Source organism: Leopardus geoffroyi, chromosome A1, assembly GCF_018350155.1.
Source record: "Leopardus geoffroyi isolate Oge1 chromosome A1, O.geoffroyi_Oge1_pat1.0, whole genome shotgun sequence".
NCBI lineage: Eukaryota > Metazoa > Chordata > Mammalia > Carnivora > Felidae > Leopardus > Leopardus geoffroyi.
In genome coordinates, this window is record NC_059326.1 from 158,323,227 (window position 1) to 158,349,373 (window position 26,147).

The 26,147-nt window shown below is 40.3% G+C and overlaps 1 protein-coding gene across 24 annotated transcripts in view; it reads left to right on the forward strand.

The window, feature by feature from the left end:
- The first annotated feature begins 19,556 nt into the window (after window positions 1-19,556).
- The window catches only part of CAST (calpastatin), a 109,582-nt gene continuing 102,991 nt past the window's right edge, over window positions 19,557-26,147 (forward strand). For 5 of the 24 annotated variants that reach the window (XM_045499048.1, XM_045499100.1, XM_045499088.1 and 2 more), the window contains exon 1: window positions 19,557-19,992. The gene's annotated coding sequence lies outside the window, so the exon portion shown is untranslated. Of the gene's footprint in view, window positions 19,993-20,437; window positions 20,666-26,147 lie in introns of those variants that run through there. The other 19 variants (XM_045498976.1, XM_045499036.1, XM_045499018.1 and 16 more) reach the window with 10 other exon arrangements.

The following is a 26,147-nucleotide window of genomic DNA, read 5'->3' on the forward strand; positions in this document are numbered from 1 at the left end:
TAGAAGTAGATATTTTTTTATAAACATATACTTGAATCAGAATTCCTATAGAGAAGTAAGGAACAGAACCAAGTAAACACCAAAGTGAATGTCACTTCCATTTTCTGGAGGCCATTATATTTTGGCAATACAGCATAATGGGTAAGCATTCAAGCCTTAGATCCACACAGCTGGGTTCAAATCCCAACTCTGCCACTTATTGACTCTGTAACTTGAGCAAGTTATTCAATTACCCTGAAATTCAGTTCCCTTATCTGTTACCTGTGGATAATAAAACTGACTATATACTTCCTAGGGTTATTCTGGAGGCTGAATATAGTGACGTATTAAAGCATGTAGCATGGTGCTTCCTGTATGATAATTGTGTTGGTTGCAATTATTATGTTGCATTTTTGTTGTTATTAATTTAATAACTTTAAATTCCAAGGGCTCTTGGTTGGTTCACTTAGTGGAGTATGTGACTCTTGATCTTGAGGTTGTGAGTTTGAGCCCCATGGTGGTTGTTGAGATTACTTTTAAAAAATTAAAAAAAAAAAAAAATTAACCCCAGAGTATCCTCTGGAAGAACAAATCATTTTTGGCTGAATCTCAGTCCTATCCATTTGATGAATGTTTTAGATCTATTCCCATTTAGCCAGCATTCTAGACATTCACCAGACCATAGTGTCATTCATAGCTGAGCAGTCCTCTAGGAAAGGCCTGATCCAGACCCACAACTTTGACTTAGTGGGAAGCCAGAATTCACCCTAATGTTTTCATTCCCAAGAATGGGTTCTTTCATTATTTCCTTAGGATATGAATCTAATTGAAATACTTGTTTCATTTGTGTTTGTTCTGAAAGAAAGGCAGGTTATTTGAAATAATTCCAGCTTTTGCTAGGCAACAAAGAAAATGAGTTTGGGATGATGTATTCGTGATAATAAATATACCAGACCCAGAGTCCTATAGCTGTTCTCATCCTAGGATAGTGACTTACTTTTTTTTTTTTTTTATGGCCCCTGAGACCTGGATGCCACACAGGAAACTGAGTCATACAATTTCATATTCTGCCTGGCAAGTGTATCTCTGAAAATCAAGTTATACCTTAAAATCTGCTTTTCTCTTCCATTCTTCTCCCACTCATAAATACCACTTTACTGAGTTAATTATCTACATAGAAATTTACCTACATATCTACATAGAAATATCTACATACCTACATAGAAATTTTACCAGCCCAGTGCTCTGCACAGCAAACAGCTCACTTCAAATGCTTAGCAAAGCTAGACCAATCCTTTAATGTGTTGTTTCTTTCTGATTTACCAAGTGGTTCATAGGAATCAAATTTTATTTATAAGAGTTATTACATTCTTATGATATAGAAGATTTTCAAATGATCTTATTCTATCTGTATATCCCAATCTACCCCTCCTACTCAAAAAGTAGTCATCTGAATTTTCCTTGGGCCTTGCCCTCATTTCTTCTCTCAGCATGTCTTTTACCCATTAATAGCTCTCCGATAGCATATCTGAAGGTATTTAGATTGGGCTGATACACTGAGCAGGCCATATTTCTTCACTGTAGTGGGGAAAAAAGCCACAATTGGTCATCAGCATGACTCACCCAGACTTTTACCACCACACCCAAACCACACGAGAGGACAAATACTTGGGTAAGATTTAACCAAGCAAGTAAAACCATCGTGCTGAGCAAGATTTTGTGTGACAGCATATACCTAAAACCATCTCTCTTTGGTCATCTTTTGTGATCTACCTGGTGCAAATCACTTCACATTACATAGTTAATGGTGTTGGATTTAGTTTTGTTTTTTTTTTTTTTCTCTATATTTCTGTTGTTTCAGACTCCGATTGTCATATGAGGACAATGTGCTCTTTCTAAGAAGCTCTTCAATGGCCTGTGAGCTCATCATATGTCCATATTTCCTTTCCTTTGGTTGAGGAACATTATGTCTTTGGTTTTAATACTCAAAGTCATTTTGGGCACTTGCATAATCTTGATTATTAAAAACCCAAAACATAAGAGATCCACTAATTTCAAGGGGCGCATGGGTGACTCAATTGGTTAAGCAGTAGACTCTTGATTTGGGCTCAGGTCATGATCTCAAGATTTCTGCTGACAATGTAGAGGCTGCTTGGGATTCTCTCTATCCCTCTCTCTCTCTGCCCCTCCCCTGAGAGTACATGTGTATGCTCTCTCTCTCTCTCTCTCTAAGTAAATAAATAGATCAATAAATATTAAATTAAAAAAGAGAGAGAGACAGAGAGATCCACTAATTTCTGGAGAGGAGAGAGCTGAGAGTACATACCAAGGACATTTGGAGAATCCTATCAGCCTGTTCCAGTTCTTCCTCCTCTGGAATAGCATCCCAGGGGCTAATAGGGCCCCATTACTCAGTCCCTTCCTCCCTCTCACAGTTGACTGGATCAAGGGTAGACCTGACCTGAACTGACCCAAACAGGTTTGCTTTCCTCATTGGGAGGTGGGACCAGATAAAGAAATTAAGAAGGAGACAGCAAAAAAAAAATTCTAAGTAGTATAACTGGGACATGGAGCTTATAGACCTAGGATTCACTGTGGCAACTGACATTCCAGCAGTCCAACCTGCAGAGGAAAATCTGGCAGATCCACAAGGAAAGCAGGGAGGTGAGATGGAGATAGAGGAGGGCCAGCTTGCCTGTAGCCCTCTAGCTATGAGTTGCCAGCTCAAGTGAGGTCCAGCTGCATTCCAGCTCTAGTCCTGGAAGGTCTCTTATATCTTGGGAACTGACCTGCCCATCTTTTTGTTTTAGCTAGTGCCTTGGGTTTTTTTCTGTTGCTGAACAATGGAAGAGTCTTGCGAATGTCATAGATTAACTAGAAAACCCTTCCTCTCACCACTGCACATCACTTTCAACAGTTCTCTTTTTTAGGAAAGGTATTCCCATTTGGCTGATTCAAACCCATTCCTCCCTGTTTGATGCTCAGAGAGGAGGAAGCAAAGTTGTCCTAAAACTTCCCTTTGCCAGCCTGCCTTCTTCTAGCCTCACCCACCCTTCTACAGAGGACGCCAGCTATCTCCCAGGGCAGGTCTCCCCACTGGGCCATGCATGAGCCATGTTCCATTCCCTTCCCTGAAGTTTTTCACATTGGTGTTCTCTCTGGAAAGTGTCATCCTCTGTCTGTCTAAATCCTGCACACTCTTCAGGCCCAGAATAACCCCACATACTGTGAGACCTAGCCAATCACTTCCCCACATTTTTCTCTTCCTTTTCTTATCTCTTTGAAAGATTTCCACTACACACATACTGACACAGAAAAATGCTCAAGATCCTACGTTATATGGAAAATGTGTTTACAAAATCACATGTACATTACAGAGCTATCGATAAAGCTATATATCACTAAATTAACTGTGTTGGGATTTGGGGGTAATTTTATCTCAGTTTTATTTTCCTTGTTTATGCTTTTTTTTAATTTTTAAAGTTTATTTATTTATTTTGAGAGAGACAGAGGCAGCATGAGTGGGGGAGGGGCAGAGAGAGAGGGAGAGAGAAAATCCCAAGCAGGCTCCTTGCTGCCAGGGCAGAGGCTGACAAGGAACTCGAAGCCATGAACCATGAGATCATGACCTGAGCCAAAAGCAAGAGTCAAACACTTAACTGATTGAGCCACCCAAGTACCCCCTGGTTTATATTTTCTTAATTATTTTTACAATAAAAAATGTATAATAAAATTAATTAGAGGAAAAGTCTAAGTTCCTGGATCTGACTTTTTTTTTTTTAATTTTTTTTTTTCAACGTTTATTTATTTTTGGGACAGAGAGAGACAGAGCATGAACGGGGGAGGGGCAGAGAGAGAGGGAGACACAGAATCGGAAACAGGCTCCAGGCTCTGAGCCATCAGCCCAGAGCCCGACGCGGGGCTCGAACTCACGGACCGGGAGATCGTGACCTGGCTGAAGTCGGACGCTTAACCGACTGCGCCACCCAGGCGCCCCTGGATCTGACTTTTAAGGACTTGTATAAATTTGAGTCTTCCCAAAAGTTAGAACAAACCTATAGACTCTTGAATTGTTCTCTTCTCATTTACTGAGATTAGCCTCTTTTTTGGTTAGCCTCAAACATATTGCAATATACTTGAAGATTCATATCATACTTCCTTGTTTTTTCTTACTCTTCATTTTTCTTGTCCCTTAATTGTGATATAACAATAAGTTGTTAACTGATTAACTTATTAACATCTGAGTAAAGTCATATAAGAGCTTACATTATGTATAAGTATGTGTACTCCTGAAAGATACAGCATGCAGCTTTTCATTATTGGAGTCCCTGTGACCACCATTTCTGCCCCCAGCTTTTTTTCCTCTGGAACACTTCAAGTATTACATCTTATATTTTCCATTGCATCATTTTAATATAAGCAAGATGATCACATGTGCAATAATGCTTGCCAACTGTGAATCTTAAATATAAACAAATGGTATATAATTCATTCCTTCAGTGGTTTTGGCTGAATGCTATCAGCATGCTTTATGACACAGGGCACTTAAGTAAAGGCTTCACCATGGAGTCATCTAAACATACATTTTCTTCCTTGTATATGACCATGGGCTAATTGTATCTGTAGACAGATTTATAATTAGGTACTATGCATTACTCAGTTCAGTTTTCTTCCTTATGTCTCTCTCCCAGGATTTTAATTGAGCACTATTTAATGTTCCAGCTAAAATGATATTAAGTCAATTATCTTTGCTTAAAAATATCTCTGTCACCCATTTGCTTTGATTATCAAAGCAAAAGGAAACAATACAACCAGAGTTGGAAGGCACTTCAGGGTGGTCTAGATCTTGCATGACTTGAATCATGTGTCTTCTTAGGACTGGCCCTAATAGTGGCCATCTGACTTCTCTTCAGGTAATTATGGCAGGTAGGATTCTGTACTGCTAAAGGGCACACACGGGCTTTAGACTCAATTAAACATAGGTATGAATCACAGCTCTGGTACTTAGCTGTGAGTTCTCAGGCAATTTACTGAATCTGTCTGAGTCTTGGTGTCTTTATCTGTAAAACAAGCCTACTAATCCATACCTTGCAGGGCTATTATTTTAAAAAATATGTTTTAATGACTTTTGATCTATGCACAGATTGAACACATGTCTTTATTTCTTCTCTCTCCTGAAGCCCCACTAAAAGGAGAGTAAATGAATTTAAAACAAATAGGCAAATTATAAACCCACGAGGCTGAAGAGAATGGAACAGGAGACAATGGAACAGATATGAGACCAACACATTTGTAGAAAAAGGCAAGTGGAAGTGAAATGGTGGAAAGTGACTTTTACAGATTGGAGAGTGACATCCTGCGAGCCTGCAGAGAATCTACTGACAAGCAAGTGAGGTGGAATGTCACTTTGTAGGTTGAGGGTTTAAAGGTAGGACATGGCTGAACAGAGGGAGATGGGTGAAAACCATAGATGGTAGTTAGTGACTCAGGCCCTTTCTTCCACCTCACACAGCAAGGTAGCTATACCTTTCCGAGCTCAAATGAGTTGGGAAATTCACAAAGAGGACACTGAAGAGGGGATAAGAAAATTAGAGGATCAATTCAGGACATGCCACACAGTGGAGATAGGATCAAATAATATGGCTCTCAGGACTCTTTGGACAGACATGTGCACTGCCTCAGACGTACTTTATCAAGACAGAAACCGAGATTGCAAAGGTGGCTTGATCTAGGCCACAAAGCAGATCACTGAGGGAGAAGGACTTAGAGATCTGGTTCCTGGACTTCAAATTTTTGAGACATGGTAAATAATGGATTCTGGGAGAAGCTACACCTCCAGTCCCAAGCATCAGTGGCCTTTCATGGAAAAGAACTTTAATCATGCCTACTGAAACAAAGTGTTGCAACATCAGACAGCCACTCAGGCCAGGAATACATAGTGAGAGAAACACAGTAATGCACCGTCCTGGGCAGAAACAAAGGGCTACAGCAGGAATCTGAGGCTTTCTGACATGAAGCAAACAAATCTTTTTTAAAAACAAATCAAGCAGCAAAAAGCTGAGCCTTTTATCAACTTTAAGTCCTTTTAGCAATTGTATGATATTAAACTGTATGAAACTGCCACCTCTGTAGGTTGAAAATTCTGAATATAGGCAATTTTAGACAGTTCAGCCTACTAATAGGAGTAGAGAGGTTTCTTCCCGTATGATTGCCTCTATTTCTATAGCATAGCTATAATTGTATGGAGGTACCAACAACTCTTGCAACAAAAGTATGAATAGTGTACCTGCCGTGTGCTGACACTCTTCTAGACTCTGGGGATAAATCAGTGAGCAAGACAGATGAACTCACTGCTGGATTAGTCAGACGTGGCTTAATAGGCCATCTTTATTGAGTATGATTCCCAGAGCTGCGACTATAGAGTCAGTACAACCTGTGATGAATTCCTGGCTCTGTGTTCTTAATGAATAAGTGTGTGTGTGTGTGTGTGTGTGTGTGTGTGTGTGTATCCTTTCCCAGATTCACAGGCAGAGTAAGTACTCTATATACTTTAGCCATTATGTTTATTAGCACTTACTGAAAGAACCCTCCTTCAAAGACTTTACCATTTAAAGAAAAATAATATACAAATATTCTAATTTAAGTGCTAATGCTTCAATGCCCAGTGAGAAATAGGTTTGTTAGGTCAGGAGGCTAAACTTGACAACGTAGAGCATTCATGAGTGTTGCCAAGTGACTGTATTCTGAAAGAGTTAGACTGGAAGGACCGATGCGGAAGTGAGTCTTCAGACAAGTTCTGAAAGTGAGTTTTGAAAGAGGGGAAGAAGAAACAACTTGCATAAGAAGGTTCAAACCCTCCTGGGAAATGTAACTAAAAGGTAGATTAGTCTTCCCAGAGAAAAGTGATATTTTTAGCCTTTCTTCCTAGGAATGTTGTGGAAACACAACCTGAATTGAAAATGTAGTTTACTCTTTTCAGACTAAATGCTGCAATCAGAATTCACATTCACCGGGGGCATTTCCTAGTATAGGAAAAAACTGGAGAAGGCCTCAGCCCATTTTGAACTGGGGCTTTTTTACTTGTGTCCTAATAGTCCCCATTCTGAGTGTATTGGTTTGCCAGGACAGCCATAAACTGAGTTAAAGCTGGCTTAGAATAACAGAAACTTATTGTGTCACATTTCTGGAGCCTAGCCGTCCAAATGCAGTGTGTCAGCAGGGCCAGGCCCCTTCTGAAGGTGCTGGGGGAGGATCTGTTTGAGGCAACCTCACTTTAACTTGATTATTTCTGGAAAGTCTTATTTTCATATAAAGCTGTATTCTGAACTATGGGGTTAATATCTTTTTTGGAGGGACACAATTAACCCCATTACACTGAGAAAAAGGAAACTGGCCTAATCATAAAAAGTGATTTTGGCCAGTATAGCACAAAGTGATACCTCTTAGGAAATAATCCAAAATTCATATAAATGAAAATCCTACTAAAGCAAAACAGTTTTACAAAGCCAAGAAGCCTCTTTGCAAGGAGGCTGTTTTTCACCACAGAAGTGTTATATGGATTTGAATAACAACCAATGCCTTTGGAGCTAAACTGGATCTAATTAACAAACACAGTATAATGAAACCAGAAGGGTACTGTTGAGCCTGCAGTATGGAGAACTGAGCTGTTAAGAGAGTTGTTGATTTTCCTTCTGTATTTGTCATTAAGACAGCAAACCACCCAAGTGTCCCCTCCACCTAACCCATCACAAACATAACTGTTGCCCCTAGTGGAAAAGCCAAGCAACTCACAGAAACAAAAATAATCCAGGGCTCAGAATTGTTCCAGAAAATGGTAGCAGAGGGGTTAGTGTATTTATTACAACTTTTCCTTTGCTAGTTCACAACAGAGAATTTGGGCATCAGTTAAGCTTTCCCATCCCCTCCCGTAGTTCTGGAAAGTGATTTCCAGAAGCATAATTTATTTCAAGAAAACAAAATTAAAAATTTTGGAAATTCTAAGTGATAAAGTTTAATCTATGTTATACATACACTTAAGATGTAATATTTATTTATTGGTTATCTATAACTTCAAATGTCAAAGAAAAATACTGTATATGTTTAAAAAAATATGTTGAGGGGCACCTGGGTGGCTCAGTTGGTTAAGCACCCAACTTCGGCTCAGGTCATGATCTCATGGGTCTGTGGGTTTGAGCCCCATGTAGAACTCTGTGCTGACAGCTCCAAGCCTAGAGCCTGCTTAGTATTGTGTGTCTCCCTCTCTCTCTGCCCCTCCCCCACTCATGCTCTGTCTCTCTCTCTCAAAAATGAACATTAAACATTTTTAAAAAATAAGTTGAATAATTTAAAAAAGACAGTGAAAGGTAACTCTCCTTCACACTTCACCTCCCTAATCTGCCAATTTCCTCCCCAAAGGCAACTATTATTTATAGTTTATTATGTATCATTCCAGATACATAAAGAATACATTCCAGCACAAGGAATACATATGTGGTTATATAGAAAGTTCATAAAATATATATCTCTTTTTTATTATTTTATATACTATGAATACCATATATGCCATTCTTCACACTGCCTCTTTCAGTTATTAATACATCTAATACATCTTATAAAAAGAGTCCATATCAACTCACAGAAATCTCTTTTTTAAATGGCTGCATAATCTCCTATTATGTGGTTGTTTTATACTGTATTTAGCTATTCCCTACTGGTAAACATTTAGCTGGTTTCTAGTTTCTCACTATTATGAACAATGCTGTAAAGAACAGTTTTTTGTGTGTCTTTGTACATATGTATGTACAAGTATATTTGTTAGAGAAACTCCTAAAAATGGAATCACTAGTGAAAAGATATACACATTTACATTTTTGACAGATGTTTGCCAAATTGCCAACCAAAAATTGTTGGATCAATTTATATTCCCATTAACAATGTGAGATGGGACCTATTTCTCTATCACATTGCCAGTGCCATGTATTATTAATCTTTTGTGCTTTTCCCAATCTAATAGGATAAGAATGGGATCAGATTGTGGTTTTAATATGTATTTGTTTTATTTTGAATCAGATTGGAGCATCTTTCCACATGGTAATAAGACATTTGTATTCCTTTATCTCTGAATTCTCTATTTGTATCCTTTGCAGTGTTTCTATTGAATTGTTGATTCTACTATTGGCTTATAGTCATGTGTAGATTGTCTTTATTTACACATTTATTTTCTATGAGGAATTTTAAAATCTTAATATAGTCTTTTCTTTACCTTTTTGTTAATCTTTTAATCTTTTCTTAATCTTTTCCTTTAAGGCTTCTAGGTTTTGTGTCATATTTTATTTTGTTTCCTGATTTTTAAATTTATTTTTGAGAGAGAGAGAGAGAGAGAGAGAGAAAGAGGGAGAGAGAGAGAGAATCCCAAGCAGTATCTGTCATTGCAGAGCCTGATGTGGGGCTCGAGCTCACTAATGGTGAGATCATGATCTGAGCTGAAATCAAGGTTCAGACACTTAACTGACTGAGCCACACAGGAGCCCCTGTGTCATATTTTAGAAAGAGCTTTCTAATGTAAGATTGTAAAAAATATTGTCCTCTGACACGAAATTTGAGATGCTTTTACAGTGTTTTCTCGCTCACTGACATCTTTAAAAAGATAATTATTTAGAACTATACAAACTCACATTTCACCTCTTGGAAAGCAGCAGTCACACTATCTTATACATTTAATTTAGAATATCTACCTTTCCAAAGCACTAGAATCTTAAAAATTTAAAGTTTAGATTGAGAGATTAAGAAAAAGAGAATCCTTGTCAATTGTAATAATCTTTGAAAATCTTACAAGTGGAATTACATTTGAAACATATAAAATAGGAATAATTTTTACATTTAAGAATAATTTGGGGGGCTTCTGGGTGGCTCAGTTAGTTAAGCATCTGACTTTGGCTCAGGTCATGATCTCATGGTTTGTGGGTTCAAGCCGCACATCAGGCTGTGTGCTGACAGCTTGGAACCTGGAGCCTGCTTCAGACTCTGTGTCTCCCCCTGCTCCTCCCCCACGTGTGCTCTGTCTTTCTCTGTCTCTCAAAAATAAATAAACGTTAAAAAATTTAAAATAAAAAAAGAATAATTTGGGTAGGTAGGGTGTACTTAGTGACTTGCTTCCAAAGAACAGAGTATGGAAAGGGAGAGATGTTAACTTCCCAGTGGAGAAACCTGGCAAACATGACCTTACCCCAGTGATGGAGGTTGACATCATCACTGATAAATCAAATGGATATCATGGACCCTCCATACAACGTGATAAGAAGGCCAGTTACTAGTATAGTATTCCTCTAAACTGCAAGTCTTAACCTAATCTTAAGAGAAACATCAGATTTGTTTTCAAATTGAGGAAAATTCTGCAAAACATCTGACCACTAGTCCTCAAAATTGCCAAGGTTGTGTAAAACAAGGAAAGCCTGAAAAACTGTCACAGACCACAGAGGAGACTAAGGAGACATGACTGCAGTGTGATATCCTAGACCAGAATCTCAAGCAGAACAAGAACCTTAATGAAATAATGGTGAAATCCACATGAAGTCTGCAGTTTAGTTAATAGCAATGTACCAGTGTTGGTTTCATAATTTTGACAAATGTATCATGTTGATGTAAGATGGTGACATTAGGGGAAACAGAAACTGGGAATGCTCTACTTTGGAAAGATAATCTTTGCAACTTTGTTGTATATCTAAAATTACTCCAGCGGCACCTGGGTGTCTCAGTTGGTTAAGCGTCCCACTCTTAAGCTCAGGTCATGATCCTAGGGTCATGAGATCGAGCACTGTGTCAGGCTCTGTGCTGAGTATGGAGTCTGCTTGGGATTCTTTCTCTCTCTCTCTCTCTCTCTCTCTCTCTCCCCCCCTTGCCCCAAACTATTCCAAAACAAAATTTTATTAGAAAATTAATTTCAGGGGTGCCTGGGTGGCTCACTCAGTTAAGCGTCTGATTTGGTTTGTGAGTTGAGCCCTACATCAAGCTCTGTGCTGACAGCTTGGAGCCTAGAGCCTGCTTCAGATTCTGTGTCTCCCTCTCTCTCTCTCTGCCCCTCCCCAACTTGTGCTCTGTCTCTCTCAAAAGTAAATGTTAAAAAAAAATAAAATTAATTTGATATTTAACAAGAATATTCTGAGAATAAACACCCCTAAAATATTTGAAATAAAATTTCATTTGAAATGACCATTTTTAAGTCCTAAAGATAATTTTCCTACAGTTCATTCCTGCCTGAAGTGGCTGATCAACATGAAATGTGAATCTGCCAAGTAACAAAATTACTTTTGCTATGAGTACCTTTTTAAAATGTCTTGGAGAAATTGCAAATGTCAGTGAGTATGGAGAAGAGTAAGTGACCATCCTTGTAGGAGGATCTTAAAGTGTCCTTTTGAAATTCACACATAGTCCTCATGTTAAGGACAAGGTTTATAAGAAAGAGTTTGTTTTTTTTTTTAAATAACGGCTTAATTGAAATATGATTTATATACTATACAATTCACCTGTTTTAACTATAAATTTCAGTGGTTTTTAGTATCTTAATAGACATGTAAATCAGCAGTCAATTTTGGGACATTTTCATTACCTCAAAAAGAAACCCCAAACCCTTTAGCTATCACTCTCCTGTCCTCACAACCAGTGCCCCCCCAACCCTAAACAACTACTAATCTACTTTCTGTCTCTATAGATTGGCCTATTCTGACATTTCATATAAATGAATGATATATAACCTTTTGTAACTGGCTAGTATTATTTTTATATTCTCCAGATACACTCTGAAGAACAGATAGCTAAAGTACCTTAGAAAAATTAACTTTTATCACTCCAGGTATTAAACCACTCATTTAAAAATATAATCTCGGTGTGCCTGGGTGGCCCAGTTGGTTGAGCGTCTGACTTCGGCTCAGGTCACGATCTCACAGTTGGTGGGTTCAAGCCCCGCATCGGGCTCTCTGCTGACCACTCAGAGCCTGGAGCCTGTTTCAGATTCTGTGTCTCCCTCTCTCTCTTCCCTCCCCTGTTCACACTGTGTCTCTGTCTCAAAAATAAATAAACATTAAAAAAAATTTTTTAATATAATTTTTTAAAAAATATAATCCCCATCCCAAGGCATTATACATCCCATCCATATACAAACATTCCATTTCAAATTCCATGACAAGTTTTATTTTGTATATATAGCAAAGAATAAATACAGAGAAGTGATGAGGAGCACCAGCTAGAGAGCTAGACCATTTGATTCAAATGCTAACAGAGTCACTTAGCAGCTGTGTAACCCAGGGCAAATTCAACCTCTCTGGGCCTTAGCTTCCTCTTCTATAGCATGTTTCCTACCATAGGGTGCAATGAATGAATATATGCAAATTTATGCAAAGTCCTTAAAAACTTGAATAAAATCTTGCCATTTGCAACTACGTGGATGGAACCAGAGTGTATCATGCTAAGTGAAGTAAGTCACTCAGAGAAAGACAAATATCATATGATGTCACTCATATGTGGAATTTAAGAAACAAAACAGATGAACCTAGAGGAAGGGAAGCAAAGATAAGATAAAAACAGAGAGGGAGACAAACCATAAGAGACTCTTATATACAGAGAACAAACTGAGAGTTGCTGGAGGGAAGGTGGGTAGGGGATGGGGTAAATGGGTGATGGGCATTAGGGAGGGCACTTGTTGAAAGGAGCACTGGGTGTTATATGTAAGTGATGAATCACTAAATTCTAGTCCTGAAATCATTATTATACTATATGTTAACCAACTTGGATTTAAATTTTTTAAAAAGTTTCTAATATATAGTAAATACTATATGTTTTCTATGTATTTACTGTATCAACTGTGAGAGCCATTCAGTACCATTAGTACCACCGAGTGTTTAGACAGTTCTCTTGACCTTCTAATCTTATATGATCAGATTTTCTACTTCAAGTATCTTCCTAAATTCCCCAGTCTATGTCTTTTATCTTTTGAAGAAAGAAGTTTAGCCTGGGGAAAAAAAAAAAATGATAATATGTTCTTACTCATTCCATAAGTGTTTAGGGAGGACATATTATGTGCCAGGCATGGTCTCAAGTTCTAGGAATAAGACTGAAATGACCCTTTTCATCACAAAGTCTAGTGTGGTAGGGTCCCCTCCCTAAGGAGAAAGAGAAAAAAGGGAGAGAAAAATTAAAGGTAACCTGGCTATGCGCCTATGTGAAATGACCCTTTTCATCACAAGGTCTAGTAGCAGGTACAAATACACAGTATGACTGGGATCAAAGAACATATTAATATGCACAATGATTTCACCTCCATTGGGCCTTCTAGGAAGAATTATATCACCACAGAAGGAAACAACGAAAGTACATCTTCTGGTTCGATTTGGAGGGTTTATAGAAAAAGTTTTGGAGCATGGAGGAAATAATGGAACTAAGATAGAAAGAGAAAGGATTTGGGGGGACATCTGAGTGGCTCAGTTGATTAAGCATCTGACTCTTGATTTTGGCTCAGATCATGGTCTTGTGGTCTTGAGATCAAGCCATGCATCAGGTTCTGGCTGGGTGTGGAGCCTGCTTAAGATTCTCTCTGCTCTTCTTCTGCTTGCTTGCATGTATGCACATGCATGTTCTCTCTCTCTCTCTCTCTCTCTCTCTCTCTCTCTCTCTCTCTCAAAATATAAATATTTTAAAATATTTATTTTAAATAAATATTTCAATATTTAAATAAATATTTAAATATTTCAATATTTAAATAAATATTTTAAAATAATATTTTAAAAATTAAAATAAATTAAAAAATAAAAATAAAAAAGGAAAAGATTTTTAAAGATGTTTTGCTGAGTGTTCAGATTGTGGGCCCACTCGGGAATTTTCTATTGCAGTAAAAGGATTGCAGTAAAGATGAAAATGCTTTTAGTTACTTTTGGACCACTGGACCACTGTTTATTTAAATATAAGCTGCATTTAGGATTAGGCTGTCAGAATCTTTGACTTGATATGGACAATAGACAGCTACAATGTAATGCACGGTTGCCAAAAGTTAGTACTTTGGAAAAGGGAAGGGAGGAGTGCTCCAGGGGGGTGGGAAATGAGCAAAGGCAGAACTGGGAAGAGCCAAGAATGTTCCAGGATCTGAAAGCAGAAGGGCATGCCTGGAGCACAGCCCCATGAAGACACAAGCCAGACCCTGCAGGCCCTGGGAGGCCATGTTAAGGGATCTAAACTTCATTCTGTTGGCAATAAGGAACCATCATGGACTGTAAACAAGGAAAAGAGATGACTCATACAGCACTAGTTAGTTGTTGGCCCCAAGAGTATACTGACTCAGAACTGAACTGCTTTCAGGGACCCATACCCCCGAGGATGCAGAGACACAGACCTAAGGGAATTAGTAAGGAAAGTGGAAGACAGCTGAAGGCTTATAGCTTACTAGCAAATAGGGGTGTCTTGTACCTACTTCCTTGTCTGCTGCCAGACCTATAGAGCAATCTTTTTTTTTTTTTTTTTTTTGGCTTTTTGCTTTAAAACAACTAAACAAAACTAGAAAATAAAAATTTTATTTTCCCTTTATTTCTAACCATTCTTTGCAGTCAAATTTTAAAATTGTCGTGTCCATGTATCTAGATGGCAGTATTCACGGCATGGCTGCTCTGTGAAATAAATTGTTCTTCAGTGACCCCCCTGGAAGGCAAATGTCATCGTAAAAGGGGGAGAAATTTAATTAAATGGGTAATATCATCAGACCTGATGTTTAGTTGCATAGCAACGTGACAGCGTACTTTGGTAATATCAATTCCTTCCTCAATACTATTTGCCAAGTTTTACAGTGTTCTATTGCACTGAGGACTGTAATGTGTGTGATAAGCTATCCAAATCCCCTTCAGGAATACAAAAGCCCTTATTTCAGCTCCTAGGAGTGCCCCAGCAGACAGCCCTCATCTCTCAGCTCCTTTGGGGGTTATATAGCTTAAGGGAGTCACTTCCCTCCCTGAAAGCCATGCTCCCTCACTCCTGGCCATACCCAAGAACAGTGATGCAGGCTTGAAAGGACTCAGCCCTCTCTCACCAGCCCCCAACCGTTCTGAATGGCTTCCTGTCCTGGTGGTCATTCCCTGCAGGGTTGTTATGGGAGGCTTCTACTGGATCTGCACCCCAGCTCAACTTCTCTGTCAACCCATCCTTCCCTCCCTCCCACAGATGTTGATCCCTTGAGTACTCCCTAATAAAGCCCTGAAAAGGAGGTATGATCTCAGTCCTCTTTGGTCCACACTGACAACACATAGGCTGAAGAACAAGACCTGAAGATATTTTGCAGGTGTTTTACTATCTGCAGGCACTAAAGGATGAGAAATAAAACGAGGGACTAGCTATGGGTATGTGTGTGATGCAAGTTCCCGTTTGGTAACAGTGAAAACTTTAAAAATGACTTCATCTGCTGCTTATTCTCTTTGCTTTCTTCATCCTCTGTCCCTCCATCCTTCCACCTCCATTCTTTCTCCCTCCTGCCACCCCATTGGCCATCCATACACAAGCCCAACATGATCTGAGAAGCAAGGTGTCTTCATCCATTCAGGCTGCTATAACAAAAGGGGTGCCTGGGTGGCTCAGTTGGTTAAGCGTCCAACTTTGGCTCTGATCATGATCTCACGGTTCGTAAGTTCAAGCCCTACATCAGGCTCTGCACTGATGGTGCAGATCCTGCTTAGGATTCTCTCTCTCTCCCTCTCTCTCTGCCCCTTCAGTGTTCTCTCATTCTCTTTCAAAATAAATTTAAAAAACTGTAAAAAAAAAAAAAAAAAAAAAAAAAAAAGTACTACAGGCTGGAGAGCTTACACAACATAACAGAAATGTTCTTCTCGCAGCCCTGGAGGTTGGAAGTCTGTGATCAGGGTGCCAGTAAGTTTGAGCGAGGGGACTTTTCCTAGCTGCACACTTTTCATTGTATTCTCACATGGCAGGAAGGGCAAAGGAGCTCTCCTGGGACATCTTTTATAAGGGCATTAATCTCCATGAGAGCTCCGCCCTCATGAATTAATCATCTCTTAAAGGCCCACCTCCTAATGCCACCACATTGGGCATTAGGATTTTATGATGGGAATTTGGGGGGCACAACAACATTCAGACCGTAGCACATGGCCAAACTCCTGTGATCTAAACGCATTCTCTTACTGACTAGCACCTCTTCATCCCCTTTATCACAGAACTTCACCACTGAAGCCATTCTTCTGGATAATTCAACAGTCAGAATCATGAAGTTCCTACTCAGATACACACATGTTATAAGGGAAAGGAGGGTCTGAAACTTTGCATATTATTCCTACGTCTTTGTTTATTTGCAAGGATGCTTCTTTTTTTCTTTTTCTTTTTCTTTTTTTTCTCTGGTTTACTCAGGAAAATGTCACTACAAAGTGAAGCAAACCTGGCTGAGAGTCTCAAGACGGCAGACAGGACAGGTAAGTTTTGGTGGGACTGGCAGGCACTTGGACATCAGCCAGAAGGTACAGGCTTTCTGGAGGTAACCTCCATTGCAGAAATGTGTGGTGTTGTAGAAAGAAATATCATCCAAAGGAAGGGGACTATTCAAACTGTGAATACCTCCGAAAACTACTCTGAGTCCTCCTCAATCTCACCCCCTGGCTGGGTTACCAAAACCCTCTCAGTTGTCAGATCTAATAGACACTCTTCATACGTTGTCTGATGCAACTTTTGAGTGAAATTTTAAGTGTTTATTTATTTATTTGGGGAGAAAGAGAGAAAGAGAGAGAGTACAAGTAGGGGAGGGTAGAGAGAGAGAAGGAGAGAGAGAACCCCCAACAGGCTCCCTGCTGTCAGGGCAGAGCCTGACACAGGGCTGGAACTCAGGAACTGTGAGATCACTACCTGAGCTGAAATCAAGAGTCGGAGGCTTAACCAATTGAGCCACCCAGGTGCCCCTGAGTGAAATTTCATACTGTGGACCAGCCCTTCCTTTTAGAAACCCCTCATTCCTTGGCCTCTGGTGCTTACTTCTTTACTGGATTCCTTCTGCCTCACTCTAGCTCCTTCTCAGGTTCCACTGGCTTCTTCTCTGGACTCCATCACGTCTTTGTTTTTCTCATTTTACATGCTTCCGGATGAGAAGTGATGGGGTCCTCAACAGCTCCAGCGGCAGTGGGGATGAAGAGGACATACAACGTGGAGGCTGATTGGAGGAGGTTTCCAACTCACTCAAGTCAAACATCAGGAGAGGAAGCAGCCCCTGAGCTCCCTTCCTCCCCAGCCAGCCCACCCTTGCATCAGAGCCAGAAGTCCCATAGTGCTGCCGATATATCTTTGCCAGCCCTTACCCTTATCCCACGGTCATGTAGTGGTGGATTTATTTGTCTTTCCCCCTAGACTGTGAGGTCCTTGGTACCTCCAGAGTCTGACACATTGCTGTCATCCTGTTACTGAGTAAAGGAATGAGGTACTTAAAATATGTACAAATAAAAATGTAGCACAAGTTGCCATATATACTTAAAATGAGCTTCCCTAAGATGCTCAAATGCTGGGCGTGGTATCAAAGTTCAAATTTCTCATGGACCATAGAGCAAGTGAAAACACCATCCTTCAACTTATTTGTAATTCTTCTTTACTCATAGTCATTAATGCACAGTTTAGCTCAAAATTGTTTCTGCTTATGTGAGTTCCAACTCTCAAGCAAAGCCTGAAGGCTAATGTCATTATCTCTTGTAGATTTTCATATCAATTATACTACCTACTACAGTCGCTGCTCAGTAAATATTAAGTTGATAAATGGATTTGTTACTCCTAAACTTGGATCAGCAGCTCCAGCCAGGCAGGTAGGCTCTTTTATATTTCCTGAACTGCCCCATCCCTCTTCTGTCCACATCCCACCATGCAGCCAGTCCACTCAAGCCTCCTTTCTCTTCCTATAATCACCAAAACCCACAGAACCCCAAACTCCCAAAATAGATTTGTACTTATTCATACCTGTATGTCTCTCAATGTCACCCAAATGATCATGCATTACAAATGCCATATGACTTCAGCAAAACTTTAAGTACCTGGAGGGCAGGGAATGTGTATTTTCATCTTTATATCATTCCTTCTACAATTTCTTTCACAGTGCTTTACAAGGAAGACTTTTAAGAGGTATAAAACTAACTGGTATAAGTTCAATTTTAAATACTCTGTCAGAAAAATACCTCAAATTTTAATCAACCAACCATTATTCGTCCGGATCTAAAACCTGAACCTTGGAGCACCTGGGTGGCTCAGTCAGTTAAGATCCCAGCTCTTGGTTTCAGCTCAGGTCATGACCTCACAGTTTGTGAGATTGAGCCCCGCGTCTGGTTGTGTGCTGACAGCATGGAGCCTGCTTGGGATTCTCCCTCTCTCCCTCTCTCTCAAAGTAAATAAATATATTTTAAAACCTGAACCTAGGTTCTCTAGGCTCTGAAGTAAGGAAATGTTTCAGTTCCTAGGCCCACAGGTGGGGCTGCCTATACCTGGCTCCTATTAGTTTTGGTGTGTGTGTGTGTGTGTTTTTTTTTTTTTTTTTTTTAATTACTTTAGGTGTTTAGTTGCAAGTCATTTTTTCAGGCTTATGACATATTTCCCCAATTATGAATGTAATTCATACTATCAATTGATTTTCCTTGAATGGACAATCATAGACCCTTTGTCGAAGTTGTTACATTTTTACCTATAAATTCTAAGCTGGTAGCCTGTGTGTTGGAACTACTAGGTATAAATGGTAATAAATAAACAACTGTTTAAAAGGAAATCCATTTAAATCACCCCTCTCTTCTCCCCGAATCAAGAAAGCTGCTAGCCAGTAAAAGAAGTCAAAATCCCTAAAAATGAGAGAGGAGAGGGAAACAAGAATTCATCCTGCCAGGCTCAATGTAGCATGACAAATCTTTTCCTACAATCTGGCTTCTCTCTCTCCAACTGTCTAAAACACAACACTGCAGACAGAGGCCACCCCCAGGCCCAAAGTGTCATTGTCACTGCTGGGAAACAGGTTTTTTTCTGTCAGGTCTGAGCACAAATCCGCAGCAACCGATGGCCAAAGTCTCCGCAGATGAGCATTTTCTAGACGGGCTTGTTACATTTCACTTACAGGCCCAAACCAGGAAGTGCGGTTTAAGATGAGCCAAAGACAACACTTCAGCCTCGGTAACAAAACCCAGCCAGGATCTAGAAAGCCTATAGAGGTTTAAATTGGGGACTATTCGGCTTGGATTGGAACCTCGGGCTTCCTACCCTTAAACGTTTCTAAACTTTTAAATCGCGCCCCCCTGACCAAAAAAGCCACCAAAGAGAGACGACATAAAACATACACAGGAGCGCGCACACAACCTACACAAACACACGCATCTACACAAACACACGCACAGACCAATTTGTTTTTGTGATCCGCTTCCTTGTGTAGGCGGTCCAGGATTTAAGTCGGTAAGTTCTTCTCCAAACTAAACCAGGGCAGATAGCAGAAAAGGGGTCTAATTCTGGAGATTTTTAAGATGGGTCGAGGCGTAGACTGGCCACGCCCGGGTCCCGCTCTCCCGTTGCACAACTGCAAGCTAAGTCTGGGCAAGTCCAAGGAGGAACCCTGAGACCTCCAGCCCCTCCTTCCCTCAACCCACGGGAGCAGCAAAATCCTGGGAGGAGGGGAGGATCCCTGGGTGAGGACAACGGGGCCGAGGGTGTTAAACTTCAGCCCCGGAGCCTTGTACCGCTACAGCGGGGGCCGCCGCCAGCTACGGGCAGGAAGGGGAGGACCCAGCCGTGAGAGGGGGAGCCCCCGCGCGGGCTCAGGGCTGGGTCGGAAAAGCTGCCTCACGCGCGCGCCCGCCGGCCCTCTGCTCCGTTCCTCCCTCCCAGAGCTCCCCGCCTGGCCCTCCCTTCTAGTCTCCGCTGCGCCCTCGCGGAGGCAGCGTTTGCAGCGGCCTTGCTATGTCTCAGCCGGGCCAGAAGCCCGCGGCCTCCCCGCGGCCCCGGCGCGCTGCAGCGGCCCGCCAAACCCAGGAGGTGAGTGGCGCTCCTGCGGGAACCACAGGGTTGGGCGCTGGGAGACCAGGGACCGTAGCCGCGGGACACCTCTTCTGGGCGTAACCTGTCTGGCCTCCAGCACCGTGCGCCCCCTCCCAGGCCGGAATAGGGCGCGGGGCTCAGTGCCCGCCTCTGGGCAGGTGGCTGGTGGTGGCAGGTTATTCCCGGACTGGGGCCAAGTGCACTGGGCGTGGCACGAACTCAACAGGGGCTGGCCCGCGCCGGGAAAAGTTGGATGGTAAGAGGTGAGTGAAATGAGGATAGGGATGAAAGGAGGAAAAAGTTCACTCAGGACCCCTAGAGTGGGTGGGGTGGTTTAACTGGACCGCGGGATCCTCTCTTCCGTCTAAAGCCCAGGCTGCAGGGCGTGGCTGCCTGGAGAAATAACACATCTTCCCTAACCAGCCTCGAGCCAAATCGGGCGGGGCGGGGCCAGCCGGCCGGGGCGGGGCCTGCATCGGGCACCGCCCCGTTGCCCTCCCCCCTGACAGCTGCGGGGCTCGCCGAGCTCAGAGCCTGTCCGCTCCAAGCAGGCGAAGTGAGAACCCTCCACCTTCTGTAACGCACACCGCGTCTCCGCCGGGCCCTCCGCCGCACGGCTCTGAGCAAACCGGTTATCGCCATGGCGTTCGCAAGCTGGTGGTACAAGACGGTAAATAGGAGCGATCGTGCCTGGGCAGGAACGGGAAGGGACTGTGTTTGCTTTGCCTTTCCGGGATTGAGGACGAAGTATTGTTGGGGAAGGGGTGGGGACCAGGTGGGACCTCCTCTCAGGACTTAGGTTAGGCTCCGGGAGAGGCCGAGACTCACCCTACTGTGGTATGCGCGAGCGCGTCGGGGCGTGCGAATGGATGTGAGCAGTTGCGCGAGGCTCAACTCGGCTCACAAGCTGAATGGGACAGGAATTGTTGCTGCAAGAATTTCTCCCCTGGATGCGGATTCCTGGATGAACTCAGCTCTCAAGAGCTTAGATCTAGTGTTTCTAACTTGTAAGCAAAGCTCAAAACTTTTAGAGAAACGTTCTTGGACATACATTTTCCAACACAAAGGAGGAGAGGCAGCCAGGATGGGGTCAAGGAGAAAGCCCCCAACTCCAAGAAGCAAAAGCAACGGAGATCAAGGCCCTTGTAGAGAATGAGACAGAGAGAGCGATAGGTGTTCTGTACTTTATTCCCAAAAAAGTACACAAAAGTTGTGTTGATAGGTGAGAATCGAAATATTTATATCCCATTAATTTATGTGAAAATTTGAAAAATTTAGTACACCTCTCAGCATGTGGTATTATTAGGAAAAGCAAGGTTGTAATCAGACACACTTTAGAGAGAAACCTTATATTGGAATCAGTAAACTGTCACTGATCAGCCAAATGGCCATTCATTGAGCATTTGTATGCCAACCCCAGTACTGGCCTCCAAGTACACAGCAGAGAATAAGACAGTAGTTCTGTTTCTCGAAGACCAACAAGTCAACCTTTCTGAACCTCTTTCCACATCTATAAAATAAGGGCTATAATAGGCACCAAATAAGGGTTGGTGAGGACTAATTAGATTCATGGATCAAAGTACCGGACACATTTACTTTTAATGGTAGGGAATTACAGTTTCCCTGAAGATATTTCATTGTAAATGTTTCCCATTACATTTTCTGGGCTCTTAAAATGTAACATCTTATTTATGTGCTGAAAGCAAAAGTTTATTTTGAGTCATTATTGTCCTAAGTTGGATGGTGAGAGGTGGGTGAAATGAGGATAAGGATGAAAGGGGGAAAATGTTCACTCGGGACCCCTAGAATGGGTAGGGTGGTTTAACTGGACTGCAGGATCCTCTCTTCCGTCATGGTCCTAAGGTTCTTACCAAAATGAACGTGTATTATCTGCAAATATGGATGGCAGTATTCCAGAGTTAACATCAGACTTTTCTTTCCAAATTAATGGTTCTCTAAAAGAAATTATGCTGAAATATTTGACATAGTTTAAGTCAGTACTTTTAACCCTGTTATGTTTAGACATAGTCTGACATTTTGCTAAAATCTCTTATAATCCAATTTTGGAACTACTATAAATTTTTTTTTGTCTCTTAGAATAAGCAAACTGTCTGTGATCAGCTTTGATTCTTACCAAACCAGTGTGCCATCTAATAGAAATGTTGTATGAGCCACATATGTAATTTAAAAATTTTCAAGTAACTACATTAGCAAAAGCAAAAACAGGTGAAATTAATGCTAATAATATACTTTATTTAACCCACTGTGTTGCAAACATTATTTCAACATATAATCAATGTACAAATCGTTGAGATATTTTAGATCTTTCTTTTTATGTTAATCCTTCAAAATCTAGGGTGCATTTTATACTTATAGCACATCTCAATTCATACTTGCTACTTTTTCAGGTACTCAATAGGCATGAGTGGCTAAGGGCTACCGTATTGGACTATATAGCTGTACACATGGCTTCCTAACCAATTTTGTCTGATGGTTACAAAGGGAGTGATCAGAGACCATTTTGAGAATTAAAGAAAAGCTATAGACCATTTTCCCTCAGCAAAATACACACACAAATACACAAAAGCTTACCATAAATCCTCTAAAGGTCCACAGAGCCAATTTATAATGTATATATATATTTCACATATATACAATAAAAATTATAATATATAATAATATAATATGTAACATAATTATATAGTATTACATACTATATAATATAATATGTTATATTATATTATACTATTATAATTATATAATAATTATATATTATATAACTATATATTTTATATAATAGTATATATGTACTTTTATCAGGTATGTCATATATGTGTGTGTGTGTGTGTGTATATATATATATATGTATCATGCTCCTGGTAAATCCTATAATATCTATAAATATCCTATAAATAATATCTTTACTAGAATCCTTTAAACACTCCAAAGATTGTGAGTGACCTTTTTTTTTTTTTTTAATTTTAGAGACAGAGTGAAAGTGGGGAAGAGGGCAGAGGGAGAGAGAGACAGAAAGACAGAGAGAGGGACTATCTTAAGCAGGCTCCACACTCAGCAAGGAGCCTGATGCATGGCTTGATCCCACGACCCTGGATCATGACCTGAACTGAAATCAGGAGTCAGATGCTCAACTGACTGAGCCATCCAAGCACCCCATGAATGATCTAACTTTAAAAATTTAGGCAGAATAAGATAAAATAATTAAAAGATGTATCTATGATGTTTGTTTAAGGAAGTATCACCTTTAAGCTAGTCAGTGACACATTACAATGTATATTTCCACACCAAATACCAACAAAATCATTGATCTTATTTTCTGAAGAATTATGTGGTTGTAATAAAAAAACAAAAACAATAACAACAAAAAAACTTTAAAAAGCTAGAGCTGAAGAATATCTGATGAGCATCATAATGATGAAGCATGGAGAATAAATTTGGTTGACACTAATCACATTCTGTGTCATAAGTTGACTCAATTTGGCCATGCTAATTAAAGGTGTTTCTTAGTCTAATTAGACCCATGAGCCCAGTGGAAGGAAGCATGATCAAGGAGCCCAGTCATTTGGGAGGCCCCATCATTGTGGCCAGTCTGGGAACACTGTCACAAGCCTTCTATGGCAGGACAGACCACATAACTGCAATAACTTTTAGGTGTAAGGAATGCAAATTACAGAGTCTGCAAAAAGTCCACAGGCTTTAGAGTATTGGGGAGAATGGAGATCAGACACAACTTTGCTCTTTTGGTTGACAGTTTCTAAATTGGTTTGCTTCCCATTGCAGATAGGACTTTTAAATTAGGACTAACATCTGATGATATTGTTCTTTAATCAGTTTTGGCACTTCCCAGAAAGTTAATTATATCCCCCAAGTGCTTTTTAAAGAATGGTACTATGGCTTGTTGAGGGTGGAAATATGGGTGGCCATTTGAGATTCTAAGGTGAATAGGTAGGCATTTAGTTCTGAGTAGGTTGTCTGGTGTAATACAAGACTTCTCAGAGCAGCCCATCCTTACTCTTTTTTTTTTTTTTTAAGTTTATTTATTTATTTTGAGAGAGAGAGAGAGAGAGAGAGAGAGAGTGTGTGTGTGTGTGTGTGTGTGTGTGTGTGCATATGTGTGTGTGCATGAGTGGGGGAGGAGCAGAAAGAGAGAGAGAGAATCACAAGCAGGCTTTGTGCTGTCAGTGCAGAGACCAACGCAGGGCTTGATCTCATGAACCATGAGATCATGACCTGAGCCAAAATCAAGAGTCGGACACTTAACTGGCTGAGCCACTCAGGTACCCCAAGCCCATCTTTATTCTATTCTTTTTCTGGAGGTTTATTTTCTTTGTTAGTGTTTTTAATTTTTTTGAAGGTGAAACATACACAGCATAAAATTTACCATCTTAACCATTTGTAAGTGTAAAGTTAAGTGGAATTAAGTGCATTCATGTTTTTTAAGGTTTTATTTATTTAACTAATCTCTATGTCCAACATGGCATTCAAACTCTGAGATGTAAGGTAACATGCTCCCCCAAATGAGCCAGCCAGGCATCCCATGTACACTTATATTCTTGTGCAACCATCATCACCAGAACTCTTTTTATCTTGAAAAAGGAAAACTCTAGCACCATTAAAAATAAATCCCCATTCTGGGTGCCTAGGTGGCTCATTTGGTTAAGCGTTGGCTCTTGATTTGGGCTCAGGTCATGATCTCACGGTTAGTTCAAGCCCCGTGTCAGACTCTGTGCTGACAACATGGAGCCTGCTTGGAATTCTCTCTCTTCCTCTTTCTCTGCCCCTCCCCAGCTTGTGTGCTCTATCAAAATAAATAAATAAACTTTAAAAAAGTAAGTAAATAAATAAATCCCCATTCAACTTAAGTATGTCCACTTGAATATATAGCATTGTATCAATTCTCTTGCATTTCTTGTAGATAAAAATTACAAGTGCATCCTAATGACTACTACACAAGCAACAAAGTAACTATTGAAATTTTCATGACATCTTCTTTGATTTAGAGAAAATTCAAAATTCATGCTACCTCTGAAAACCCGACAGAAAGAGCTGTGGCCATAACAGTGTCATCTTGGCATATCCATGATAATGTTAAAAAGGTAGGGGAAAGCATACATGGAATTTAAGTGAAACATTGAGATTTCAGAATTCTAGCCATACTTAATATGTGTCCTTAATATGTGTCTTTTATATGATAATCCCAAAGAAGATTAAGCTAATAGCACATGTTTTTAGAGGAGCAGGAATATATGTATGAAAAACCAGACATTTTATTTACTTATATTTCTTAAGTAATTATTCTCCCTATAGCACTTAGCACATGGTGGCTACTCACTGATTCTTTTTCAATAAATAAACTCTATTCTATAACTCTTTGAGTTTGGAGTTTTCAGTATGAAAACCCAGTGAAATGCCTTTGGGTGACTCTAGGGAGATACATATGCTTTAGATAAGAGGATTCTAACTTCTTCAAAACTTTATCACGTAAGAGAGGATAATATAATCAACTGTTTATATACCCCTTCATCTTCAGTAATTATCAAAATTGTAATATTGTGCTACTCTTCCTTTATTTAGCTCCCAGCCCCACCAGCACACCAAACACACACACACACACACACACACACACACACACACACACACACCTCTTCCTTCCAAACTATTTTAAAACATGGGGAATTGCACATTTAAGTATCATGCCTGTGACTGACTTGGTGTAGATTATTTGGAAAATGAATTCTCTATTCCCTGTGTACTTTGTTTCCATAGATATAATATAGAAATGTGGGATTAATATACAACCATAAGAGACAAAATACTAAATATAAATATATCAGATGAACCTGGTTACTTTATACTTATGAAAAATAGAAGACTAAATTCTCTGCTCTAACATTTATAGCCTTAGAAAATGAAACCTTTAAACCTTTGCTTATGTCTCTTATTCATTTTACTATTTCATAATTCAGTACAATCAGGTTGTTGCCAGAGAAAAACAAGGGAGTGGAATAACTGTTACTGTATTCTAAAAGGAACTAGGCAATGGGCCAGGCTCCTCATTAACATCAACTTGTTTGAGAAATATGTCAGCCCGTGGGCCAAGTACTATTAGCTTCATTTTATAAGTAGAAAACAAA